The following is a 12936-nucleotide window of genomic DNA, read 5'->3' on the forward strand; positions in this document are numbered from 1 at the left end:
CTACAGATAACTTTTTCAAAAATTATGTAAATGGTTCATCTCTTAATGCACAACTACTGATGTTTCAGGCATCAGTAGCCTGCTTATGCATTGCCCTACACAGCATAAAGCTCTGTAAGCCAATACACTATGGTTTCATAGTCATGACAGTAGGGCCAGAAAATTTGTTCTGAAGAAGTACGTGTCAATTTAAATATCCAGATGGCATTTTGCAATGCAAGCAAAAACCAAACAAACACAGATTTGGATAAGATGTTACATGGATTTTCACTCCAGTCCTGAAAGCAGTTTTAACACCCAATGTATACTGTTGAGATTATCAGGTTAGAAAAGCTTTGAAGCAAATGTAGAAAAACACTATGAATCAGAGAAAGGACTCATATAGAGAATTCTGCTTAGAATTAAATGAATGACTACTGAATAAGACAGAAGACTAAACAAAATTCCTAAAAAAAAAAAAATAAGAGAGTCCTTGATATAATTTCTGTCAGAGCCCAGCAAACACTGAAATATATATTTTTTTCCATTTAAATAAAGTCTTTTATTCTGAGAAGAGTCAAGGAAAACCATTTGGCTGTAACTCTAGTCAAGTCTGACAAAGAGTTAAGCATTTCAAATTCTGCTGTGAAGCTTAACTGTTCTTGAAATTCAGCTGGCAGCCAACTAGTCATCCGTCAATTTGATGTGTGCTTCAAGAACTTGGCCCAAACAGACAAACTGTGAGCCAGGAATCCAAACAAACAGTCTGAGAAACCAAGAGCCTTCCATGGCAAGTTACGTTTGCACCGTAACTGTGGCCCAAGCATGTAAGGTGGTCTCCATCAGTCCACCTCTGTGCTATTGTGATGCTCTGAAGTGGGAAATGGAACGAAGCTTCTTTTCATCTTCTGTTTGACCAAAAAATGTGATTGATTGACTTTGTCATTCCTGTATGTAACATACTGTGTTTGTTTTTCTGCGAGTACTCCACAAAATATGTGTCTGTGTGCATGTATTGTGTATGTTGCTCATAAATCAGAGGATGCATAAGTGACTCTACTGCACATGAGCACAAAGCTGTGGTGCCTAGGGTCAGTGAGGTTTGTGGGAGTTAAGCATTCACTCGACATTCTCGACACTTTTGTTTCTTTTTGTGAAGAAACTGACAGGACAAATGTCCTGCACGCTGGAGTGCTGCTGACAGTTTTGTCATCAAAGGGATGAATCAATACAAATATGGCTCCTTCTGTGAAAAGACTCATCTTGTTGTCTTTAATGTAAAGCCAGTAGACATTCTCCTGTAGTGAATTATTGTGAGATTAAATGTACAACTTGGTTAGCAATACATTTTAATAAATCTACACTTGGTAGATTCATTCTTCTACTTCTACACATCTGTTCTCTCTAAAATCTAAAAACTACTACTGTACTACAAATGATAAATAAACAAAGAAGATGGCTCAGTTCTTCAAATATGTGAAGAAATAAAAGATAAATAAATAACTGATTATACCATCACTAATGACTGACATAAATTATATCTGTAAATGTAAGACAGTAGTGGCAATTTTTTACATTTCATTAAGAAAAAATAAAAATCACTGCCACGGGCTCTTTTGGAGAATACATCAGCGGAAATGTTAAAAGATGGTAGGCATATTGTATCAAATATACTGTACATTAACTTCATGTTCAGATTAAAGAATATAATAATATATAATAGCATCATAACAGTAACGCGATTTTTAATACATTTATAATATACATTTTTATATTAATTAAATTGTAATCGAGATCGAGAGAGACGCATTTATTAAAGTTTAACTGTCACTGACAAATAGGACTGTAGTTTAAACAATCTTAAAAAATTTTATGTCTAGAAAACCAAACTAATTAATTGTAGCTCAAATTTAATAGTTACAGAACTTCAGTACTTAAAATTACATTTGATGAAGAGGGAGTTCAGTGGTCATCATTTTGACAGGGATGATGATGATGTTGTCATTGCTGTGGACACATTCTGGAGGTTGAGATGCCAGCCTCTACAAAGAAGGGATGCTCCGTGACTGCCAGACTAAGGGTGTAAATGTAGGAGGGGACTATGTTGAAAACAAATCTTGTAGGTTTTTGACTCCTTGTACCTTTGACCATGAACCTGTCAATCACTCCTTGTATTTCCTGATAATTTATGGTAATAATGACGAACTACTTCTAAGTCATGTCTTACAACTAACACCAAAGGTATCATCTAAATTGGTCCTGTTGACACATTTCAGTGTGTAATATAGCTGCTGAGCTAACATAACATTCACAACAATACATTAACAGACTGATGACAGACACGCTGTTCCTCGGCTGCTCTGAATGCCCCAGAGAGCATGATTAAGCCAATTAATATATTGATTTGATAAGTTTAAAAATATAGCTGAGTGATTCAGAGTGATATTTACAACTGAATAGGCTACTGCAGATGGTTTATGTACAAACAGAATCCCTACCTTGTTATTTTGTTTGTTTTGGGTTTTTTTGATTTACTGAACAGCAAAAAAAAAAATCTTTCCTCACTATTTTAGATGTTAAAATGATATGACTGCACGTCTTTCTTTCTCTTGTGTAGCATGTTTGTAGTTGAGCTGTTGATTCTGCCCTTTAAATTATGAGGACAACTGATGAAGGGATATTGCAGCGACAAGACATTTTTATGTTCTAACTAGGTCATTGTCAAAATGGGGAGAAAACTGCTCAAAGCATGTAACAGTTACTGCAATGAGTTTATAATTTCATGGTTTATGGTATAGGTTTAGTGGAAATGGCAAGTTCCGGAAATACAGAATCTGTACATCTGAATATGACTGCAAGGCAGTGTCAGACTCACTGAAAAGGAACACAAAATAAACCCATGCTGTAATAAACAAAGAAACTTGGACACCTGTCAGATCACACATTAGAAAATATGCTCGCACCATGTGAGTGTGCATGTTTTGCTTTTTTAATGTTAACAGGTTGTGTGGAGATGGATGTATCTAATAATATACACCAAGACCACAATGTTTCCAGTTTTTGCCAGTAAAAAAGAAGCAGTTCTTTTGTCTCTCCTGTATCTCAGAGGGGACAGGTTAGCTTATTATTACTAGAAGATTAAAAGAGTGTTAATAAAAGCCATAGCAGGGAAGGAAGCTTCTTGGACCACCTGTTCAACACTTTCATATTCAGTGAAGAGAGCTCAGGATTCCCATATGAGTGCCTTGCCATCTGTTTTAAAAATATATTGAATTGTTGTATTCAACAACAGTGCACGCTTTGCTAAACACAGACTTCTCAAAGCTTGCTAATTTCAATGTCTGCATTTACAGTTTATGCAACATACTACTTTGCTGTATTTGATGAACATTAATTTTTTTGTTAATACAAAAAAAACTGCTTCAAAATGAGAAGGCAAAAAGACTACATAGTAATTAAAAGGTTTATGTGTTAGTGACAGGACTAAAAAACAAAAAGCTACACATCTCTGTTAGCATTAGAAGCACAGAATCTACAACACTGATGTAACCGTATCTTAAATCAATAATAGCAAGGGACATCAGTGTTATCAGAACACGCAAACATAATTTTGATGTAGCAGGTAAGGGAGTTCTCGGCAGCTTTTCAGAAATAATGCCAACAAGAGTCAGCTAATCAGAAGGTAAAGACAAACTCAGGCTTCATAAGGTCTACAAGCATAAATGCATTATTAAACACATATTTTTATTTATTTTCAAAGCTTAAAATCTGATTATTCTCTCTCATATTTCAGTGGTCTCTGACTATACATGGAACGTAAACACAACCCAGATGAACAGACGACCATCCATACTGACTATCCAAATGGTGGTGGTCACTATTGTTTATTGCAGTTTTACAATAAATCTAATATTCATTTCAAGCTGTCCATACCCCTTTAGTGCAAGGTCATGTTTTTTCCTCAAAGTTGAATTTATACTTCTTTAGTTTTCCACATTTTAAGCCCAAAACATTATTTGAGTATGCAAAGACTACATTTTTTATTGTGTTCGGGAGAAAGTTTTTATAGACTGCAACACGCATTGTGAAGCATATTTTCGACTTTGGTCACTGTGCCAAAATCACCATAAAGGGCCCATCTAGTCTTGCAGTGGTGCTATAACAATCATGAGTTTAAAATTCTGTGCTGGAGGCAACCTCGGCAGGATTGTGGGTATGCTTCGATGGAGCTGCAGAAATCCGGTTAATGTCTGTCTGAGGACTGATGAGAAGTGGACAAAGCCTTTTTTGAAGAGGGGGCACAGTTTTTTTCCCCGCATGTTCTATGTAAAGCACATGACTTGTTTTTAGGGCTAAATGAATAAGTTAAGAATGCATCATGGGAAAACATACATCATTATGACAGCCTCCTGCCATTTAGTCACAAAATTTAAAACCTTTTAAACTGACGTTTAAACTGTAATCACCTAATATGGATGGTAAAAGCAAAATGTTACATCCATCTAATAAACATGGACAAATTATTATGATTCATGAATGTGCCACACATTTATAGAATATATAAATATATAATGCTATAAATCCAAAAACAAATTCTATAAATCCTGTCTGAGAATCAATTAAGTGACTGAATGCTTTTGCTAGGCTTTTAATAATTATTATATAATATATAAATATATCTAAAATGTAAAAATATTGTTAAATCAAAATACTATTAAAATATTAACACTGAAATGCTGAAAACAGTACTTATATAGGTGTGTGTATGTGTGAAACTACACATATATATATAGTACATATAAACCCTTCCCCCCACACCCCCACCGTGTGTGTGTGTGTGTATGATCGCATTCAAAAGATAAACATGCAGGGAATTATAACAGTTTTCATGGAGGAATTTCTGGTCCATGAATAAACAATACTGTACATCTGTGAAAAGGTGGGAGAAATTACTTACCCAAATGTTAACACTAAGTGGTGGTGGAGACTACAGGATCAGACACCTGCAAAGAAACCCAGTATAATTATGCAGCTCCAAAATAAAAGCAGCAGAAATGTAGCCTAATATGTAACATTAAGTTTCACATACAAAGACAGTCATTTAGGGCAGAATGGATCTCAATCAGTTCATTTAAACTGTCCAATATTGGATTGCAGCAGCTGTTTGGGCGTTTAATTTATCCCAGTGGCTTTCATTCAGGTGTTTACTTTAAGAAAGTTAGCGTTAAAGAGCAGCTCTAACTCCTAAAGTGAAATACTAACTTTTGACTGCAGGGGATACATTCAAAAATGATAATTGTGACTGAAATTTCTATTTCTGGTGTTGTGAATGTCCTACATTCTGTTTAGATACAGGTAAGGGTGGGGGTGGAATGATTTTTGTCTCCAGGGCCCAAAGATGTGTATTCCTCTTGCTGAGGAATTCTTTTGTTCTGATAAATTGACATTGTCAGTTTCCCACATTGCCACAGTGTGGCATATACTATAGGGAGCAGTAGTGGGAACACAGATGCTACATACGATTGGCGTCAGTCAATGTGACAGTTCTTGTTTTTTCTCTTCTTTTGAAGGGGGGGGGGTCTATTTTTCTAAATCTGAACTTCCAAGTCGAGGAAGCAGGAAGGAATAGGAATTAATACACCTACACTCTCCTTCTCCCTTTAGAATGGCAAAAATCTCTTTGTACCCACATCATAATTACTGGTGGGCGCCAGTTTGGGATTGTTATCCATGCCTCCTTCTTACTTTTTTTGCAAGTATAATACAATGTTTTGAGAACATGCAACTGACAACTAAGTCTTTTCTCAACTTCACTTCAGTTTCTTTACATTGTGCTAATGTTAAGAAACAAGCATTGCTTGAAGTGGCATTCCTTGTTCTCGCTGGGCACAGAGGGAAAGTAACCAGCAGCTGGAGCGTTGGGGACATGTTCCTCCAGGGAAATGACACTGATGAACAAACTCTATTTTGGTGTCTTTTTTTCATGCAGCCTGACACTCAGATTCTATCCAAAAGCAACCTCACTTACTGAGTAATTCTAATGTGTTTACCTCATAAAATTGTTTTGAGGTAAACACAAAGTCTACTTTAAGTTACCAAAGAAAGACAGTGCTTTTCTTTATTACTTACACTAAGCCTACGCCAAATAACCTGGTTCTGGCTTATACAATGCGAGATTTGCTGTTTTTCACTGTTTTGTTATCGTAAACTGAATTTTGTATTGGGTCAGACAAAAGAATACATTTGACATCTGTTCATTTTCGGTCATTCCAAAGCCTAAACAATTAATGAATGAAAATAAATGAAAAATAACAGTAGAGAAAGTAATAATCAATATATAGTAATCAATAAATTACTTGAGATAGTAAACAAAAATAATAATAATAAGAAATAAAGATGACTGTCAGCTACAGCCCTGGAGAACATATTTTCTCACATTTTCCTTTGTGGCCTTGCAGTTCTGAAATAACCGCCTATTAGTCTTCTACTGTCACCACAGTACAAAGGAGGTAAATGGAATTTAGCTTGTTGTTCACAAAGCATCAAAAAAAGAGACATTAGAAAACTCTACAGAAGCACGCTTTATCAGAAGCAATGTCTTGTTTATTCTGAATACTTCACAGAGCTTACCGTCAGCATTCTTTGTTGGGACTTATTTTCGACCAAAGTCGCACAAGAGTGAAAACTGTCTGCTCTCCTACAGCACTGCCATGAGCACAACCATCAAGGCCAAACTTCTGCTGTTAACATAAACCAGGGTTATTGTGCTATCTACCCATACAAAGTTGACTGAGAAAGTAACAGCTAACTGGGGACCTTATTAAGTGTTAAGGAAATAGGCTTCACTTCCTGTTTGCGTGTGTGCCATGAGCTTAAATTGTGCACCATTACTATGTGGTTCAGATATTTTATTTATACCTTTATTTATTCAGGGTGGATTTACTGAGCACAAATATTATTTTTCAGCAGCTCCATCTCTCACAGATGCACTTACACATACTTAGTCCTGTTTTTTTTTACCACCATGGCCAGACTTCCTATAACTGATAAACAGTCATTGTAGAAACCCATTTATTAAAATCAGTACTCATGGTCCTCTCCAGCTAGGAAATCTGAGTGAAATAATTGAACAAGAAACAAAAAAACAAAACAAAAAATTGCTTGATATAGAGAAGCATTAATATCTGACCAATTAGTGATTTTTTTCCACAGAGAATTGGGGCAACTGAAACCTATCCACTAAATTTGATTGATCTTAGGCTTACAGTCTCTGAGCTGCAAACCTTAACAAAGCCAACAGGGTTTCAGCATGTTCTTTGCCAACACAAGAAAGAAAAGACAAGAAATAGTGGAAAGTAGGGGTCAGATGGACTCATGGGTTTGTATTTGTATCTCAGCTGCCAACTGTAGCTGACCAAATAAGTTTAAAGGAGAATTATGTAATGCTGATACTAGCATGGTGTCTGTAAGGCAGCTGTAAGGAAATGACAGCTGTTACTTGAGGTTTACATTATCTAAATCTAAACACATACAAGGCTAATGTTAACACCAAAAAAAATCCCGCACCTGTTGTTGAAATGAAGTCTAATAAACTCAATCACTAACAAACATGTGATATAATTTAGCTAATTTAATTGAAAACAAGTAACTTTGTTTTAATTAAGTTTGACTTCAATGGCTTCAGCCTATTTAACCATTACAGATTGTGTGTGTCAGAAATTATGGACAGAAAATCAAATGATATGACTCTGACCTTTTTTCTAAGGCAACAACAACAGGACTTTCATTCAGTCATGACTGAAGTCATAGTCTCTTGCATATAGGGGTCATTTTTTTGCCAAGTGAGAGATAACATAAGCTCCAGCAACTTCCCTCAGACAATAAATCAGTTTCATGAACTAGGGTTGGGAATCCCATCCCTTCCCTTCGTGCCTCCCTCCAAATCCACACCAAAACATGAACACACTGACTGCACATAGTTCCCACTAGGAGATATGAAAGCAGCAACTTTACCACACTCAGCAAACTCTCTCAGTTTTTTTAGTCTAATAAATGAAAATAACAAAAAATAAGTGCCACTAACATATCAAATAGCTGTCAAATGGAATCATGACAGCTATCTGTCCTCCAATGCTACTAAGCCCGCTATGTACTGCTCACTGCTGTAAATGTGTGCTTGGAGGGACTGGGTTGGCTGTTTAATGCGCCTGTTGTTGCTGCTGCAATGATACTCATTCTTCATAACAAAATATGCTTCCAAAATACATTACGGCCTTAGCTTCAAAGGAATTAAAAGAAATTAAACAAAACATAAAAACAGGCTAAGGCTGAGCAGTTTAACGGTTTTAGAGATCCATCTTGAAGACATCCACTATGTACTTTTCAGGAGAATGTAATGTGTTAATCTCAACTTACTTTTGTTTCCAAACTTCATGTGACCTCACTGTCTGCGTGAACAAACCAATAGACTGCTGTAACCAGCTAGATGGCTATGCTAATGAGACAAATTACTTCACATGGCTCTTCCTTGTGTGACATATTGTAAATAATGTGAGTTATAGCTAGCAACATGGCGCATTGAGGGGCTGCGTCGAAAACCTCTTTATATTGAAATATTGTCTTTTAATGTTATTTCAAGTCCAAATATTGAATACTAAAGACTCTATTCTACAGACTCAGTTCAAAATTAAGGAAAAAGATTTCAATATAGTTGAATGATCATGATGACAATTAAATAGATCATGACATGATTTTTTGGCCAGTTCGCCAGCCCTAAGGCTAGTTATGCATTTGTACTGCAGCCAGAAATGCTGGCCTATGGTTGAACCCAAGTGCTGAGCTTGGCTGTAAAAAGAAACTTTGCAGAATGTTACTTTCTTGTGATCGTCAAATGTATACTCCAGTCAAATCAGGACCAAGAAATCATTCAAACTGCAACTGTTTTTCCAATGGTCGCAATGTCCCAGTACCCAGTGATCAGTAGGGAAGAGCAATACTACAGTGTTGTTCTTTTTAAATTTCACATAAAACTTCAATAAATAACATACAAAACATTTCTCAATGGCAAAATGTTGAGATCCATACAGATTAAAGGTTGAGAGACTACACCCAAATGTGCTTGTAGCCATGACACCATTTCATGCATTATTTTTTGGTAATAAAGAAAGTTTATCAAGAAATAATTTGTTTTATATTTTTTTAAGTTTTTTTAAAAGGGGGGACAAAGTCAGTTGAACTAAAAAAAAAAAAAACAGTATACACCAAAGAATGAGGCTATGGACCAACCGGTGACAGCATGACTGATCCCACTTAACGTTTCTCATAATGCTTTGGAGATATTTATTATAACATTAAGCTTGCCATGGATACAGTGAGACATGCTTATGATTACAATTTGAGCCCTGTTTATTTGACCTATATCTGTATACATTTTTGGCAAATTGCCACCATTAGAAATATTCTGAATTGTGTATGCACCAATGGGTGTACAGACAACTACCACTGGATTACTCTGATACTGAAGAAAACGTCAAAACAAAAACACAAACTTGAGTACCAAAAAACAGGATTCTCAGCCATGCTTGAAGTGAATTTATGAATGCTGATTGAGAGATAAAATATGTGCATCATGTATGCGTGTTCACATTTGACTGAGATGGTAGTACAATAAGTAAGAAGTACAATATTTGACACTATGGGTTTCAAAGGCCGAACATGTCTGAGATGCTGCTGCAGTTTTTAGAGCCCCAGCATGCACCTGTCACCTCCTGTAGGATCATTGTCTCATGTCTCTCATTTGAAAACCTGTCTTACACAAATCAAGCCTGAGAAGACACGAAGTCTTAAAGTCACATTTGTAACAATGTAATAATGTGCCAGAACAAATAAAATTAAAGAGACCTCAGTACTCTCAGCCTGAAGCTATAGCCAAACTTAAAATGGTTTAATTGCTATGAATTTCACTGTAGCTCCTTAACAGCATGTAGCCATTCTGAAGTGCCAGTCACCGAGTACCACAATCTAACCTGGACTACTTTGTTGTTGGTGTGACCATCTATAACTGTACATAATTAACCACTCATTTCCCACAGAGCAGGGCAGGGCATGCAGGCTGCTTACATTAGATTAAATTCTGTTAAATAGGTTATTCACAAAGATATGCCGTCACACCACAGAGCAGCAGAAATGTTCAGCTGTATTTTTTGACAGTCAAACAAAATGAGCCAATTTCGTTCAATGCCCAATCCATTACGATAACTTAGGTTAAACAGTTTTCAGCCTTGTAGACTAAGGGAAAAAACACAACGATTTAAAAACTCAAATTATCAAAGCCATTAAACATTCAGATAGAGTCATTCACTATCAAACACAAGTGATCATCCAAGTGCATTAGACCATTAACACAATTCTAAAGACTCCCAATCTGTCAAAGAAATGTAATTTAGGCACTGAAAAGGTCTTTATTTATCAGGTTATGATGGACGGGCTGGAAAGAGACTTGTACAAGTATAGATGCGTCACACTATTCCTCTAACTCTCATCTTCTTCTACTTGCTGCACTCAGGATAATTCTGCTGTTTTAAAAGGTTATATATGATGTCTTTGTCTTTGTTTTCTTCTGCTTATAAGGGTTGGTATGCCTTAAAAAAAAACCCACAACAGCTGACCCATACATTACTCTCGTACAGTCGTACCAATGTTGAGGAGCAGTGGTTCCATTTCGACTCTGGACACATGCTTTCTAAGTGATCCTACAATGGACAGCTTGATTGTGTCTTAATGTTTACAGCCTGAAAAGGTAGTCCAAACTAATGAAAAATGCATATCTCTGAAAACACCTTGGACTTTTCCCTGGCCCTTATGGTGTATTTATAACTACTTCTTTACAGCCTTGCAGCAAAGGAAGTTACCTTTTCTGAACGAGGTACAGTACCACTGGGCTTACGTGAATGTGCCTGAGGGCAGACTGGAGTACAGGAAATACCCTCCACAGGAAACAAGTGGCTCATCTGATTTATACCTGACCTGCGAACCATTCATGTGAGCCTCATCTGGACCAAGAATACAGCTGGCTCTCACTTAGAGGTGCGGAAGCTCCCAAGCTGAATGCAGCAGAGTGACTGTCAAAGCCCAAGTTTGAATTTTTTATTATATCGCTGTAAATACACATAGTTTCACAAGGGGTAGAATTTTCTGAAGAATCATCATCTTGTAATTTTCATGCCCTACCACTAGAATTCCTTCCTTCTTCAGCTTCAGAACCACTCACACAGACACAGCCTCTCAAGGTTCTCACATTTTCTCTTTCAAAATCAGACTCAAGACATACTGAAGACTAAAAACTTCAAGACTTGTTGGTAGATTTCTGTTAGAGCACATTTGACATAGTAGTCAGATGGTTATAAAAATCCAACTGTCCAACTGAAATCCAGTTGTTAATATATATGTTAGTTTTGACTATGTATGCTGTTGTGTTGCCTAATAATTGCCAGATGACTGTAGCTACGTACTGCAGCTCCTACAAATCAGTGAACACAAAACCCAGGCAAGTTCAATGCACAGACATTTAATCAAGCAGCAATGCTAAAACAGAGAAATGTTGTTCAGTTTTGTCATGTAAATTTTAACTGTATACCTCCAATGCCTACAGTAACAGATGGTATGTTTATGCACAATTCTTGGCACTTCCTAAATGTTGGAGATGTTGAACAATTTTACATGGAGTTTGAAGCCCAAGTAAATCAACCAGTGCTACCTAGACTGAGATTACTTACAGAGGCAGCTCTGGGGAGGAGTGTGCCTTAAGTCGCGCTCAATAGTTTTTTGTGTTGCTTTTGATGTCTCACACCCAGTGGTAAAAACTTTGGCTGCACTACTGCCTGCTCCAAATGCCATGGAAAGTATTGTATTATTAATTACAATACTTACTGATCTTTTTAGAATTCATATTTCATAAAACAAAATAGGGTTTGGAAACAAATATTTTTCCACTCTCTCTCTTTTGTTTTTGCATACTTATCCAGATGTGGAAATTACCAAGGTTAAAAAAAGGTCTCCCTTCCTAGTCTCAGTCGATATTCTGGTGTGTTTTCCACAGTATGTCACTCTTCACCTGTCCACAGGCAGCCTTCACCGAGTCTCACTTGCCTACCAGGCCTGTATTGTCTTGCTGCTGTAGTGATTCGGTCTGTGTTGTTTGCCTGTCCATTCCTCTGTCATACCTGCATGTGGAGCCTATGGACTATGGAGCCTGAACAGAGACCACTACAATTACAGTATACACAACATTTTTTGTATCCGCATTTGAACCAGTCATAAAATCCCCTTTCACAGACTCTCATTTCATTTCTGATTATTGTGTGAGTTCACGGGTGTCCAGCAGTGAACATGTCAAGTAGAAGGCTATCACAGACTTTCTGAGCCAGTCTATACTCTTTCTATAGGTCTGCCAAGCTTTAGACATAATAATAATGGTCAGAGAAAAGCATCTTTCCACGTAACAACCAATTTCTGAAATATTGTTCCCTTTCTTATTCAGTATTTGGAGCTGTTGCATCCCACTGCACTCACAATGCCAAAGTCTGTGAGGGTTCAGTGCTTAGGGTGTACATTTGTACAGGACCTATCAGTCTCCGAGTAAGTTTAATACATCATCAAGTTCTATCTCAACATAAAAATCATTGTTACACTTTGTGATTGTATCTGCATGTGCAGTATTCATGCTACAGGGAGCACATGCAGAGAGAGAAGTATCCATAACACAGAGGGTCTGCACTGAGCTCTGTGCTCCTGTCAAAACCTTCTATTCATGTGGCAGTCAATTCAGAGATAATGACTGGTTAATGGTTACTATGATGGTTCAGCTGTCATTGACAATGGTGTCACAAAAAAGGAGACTTTATAGTAACGATGCTTCAGCTGCATTTACCATAAAAAGCTCTGTCCATGAATACCACA

General features: G+C 36.8%; 1 protein-coding gene across 2 annotated transcripts in view; it reads right to left on the bottom strand.

The window, feature by feature from the left end:
• LOC124060616 (LIM domain containing preferred translocation partner in lipoma) overlaps positions 1-12936 on the bottom strand; it is a 137373-nt gene that overhangs the window by 109508 nt on the left and 14929 nt on the right. For both annotated transcript variants that reach the window (XM_046391771.1, XM_046391772.1), the window contains one exon: positions 4937-4982. The gene's annotated coding sequence lies outside the window, so the exon portion shown is untranslated. The remainder of the gene's footprint in view (positions 1-4936; positions 4983-12936) is intronic.

This window comes from Scatophagus argus, chromosome 6 (genome assembly GCF_020382885.2).
Source record: "Scatophagus argus isolate fScaArg1 chromosome 6, fScaArg1.pri, whole genome shotgun sequence".
NCBI lineage: Eukaryota > Metazoa > Chordata > Actinopteri > Scatophagidae > Scatophagus > Scatophagus argus.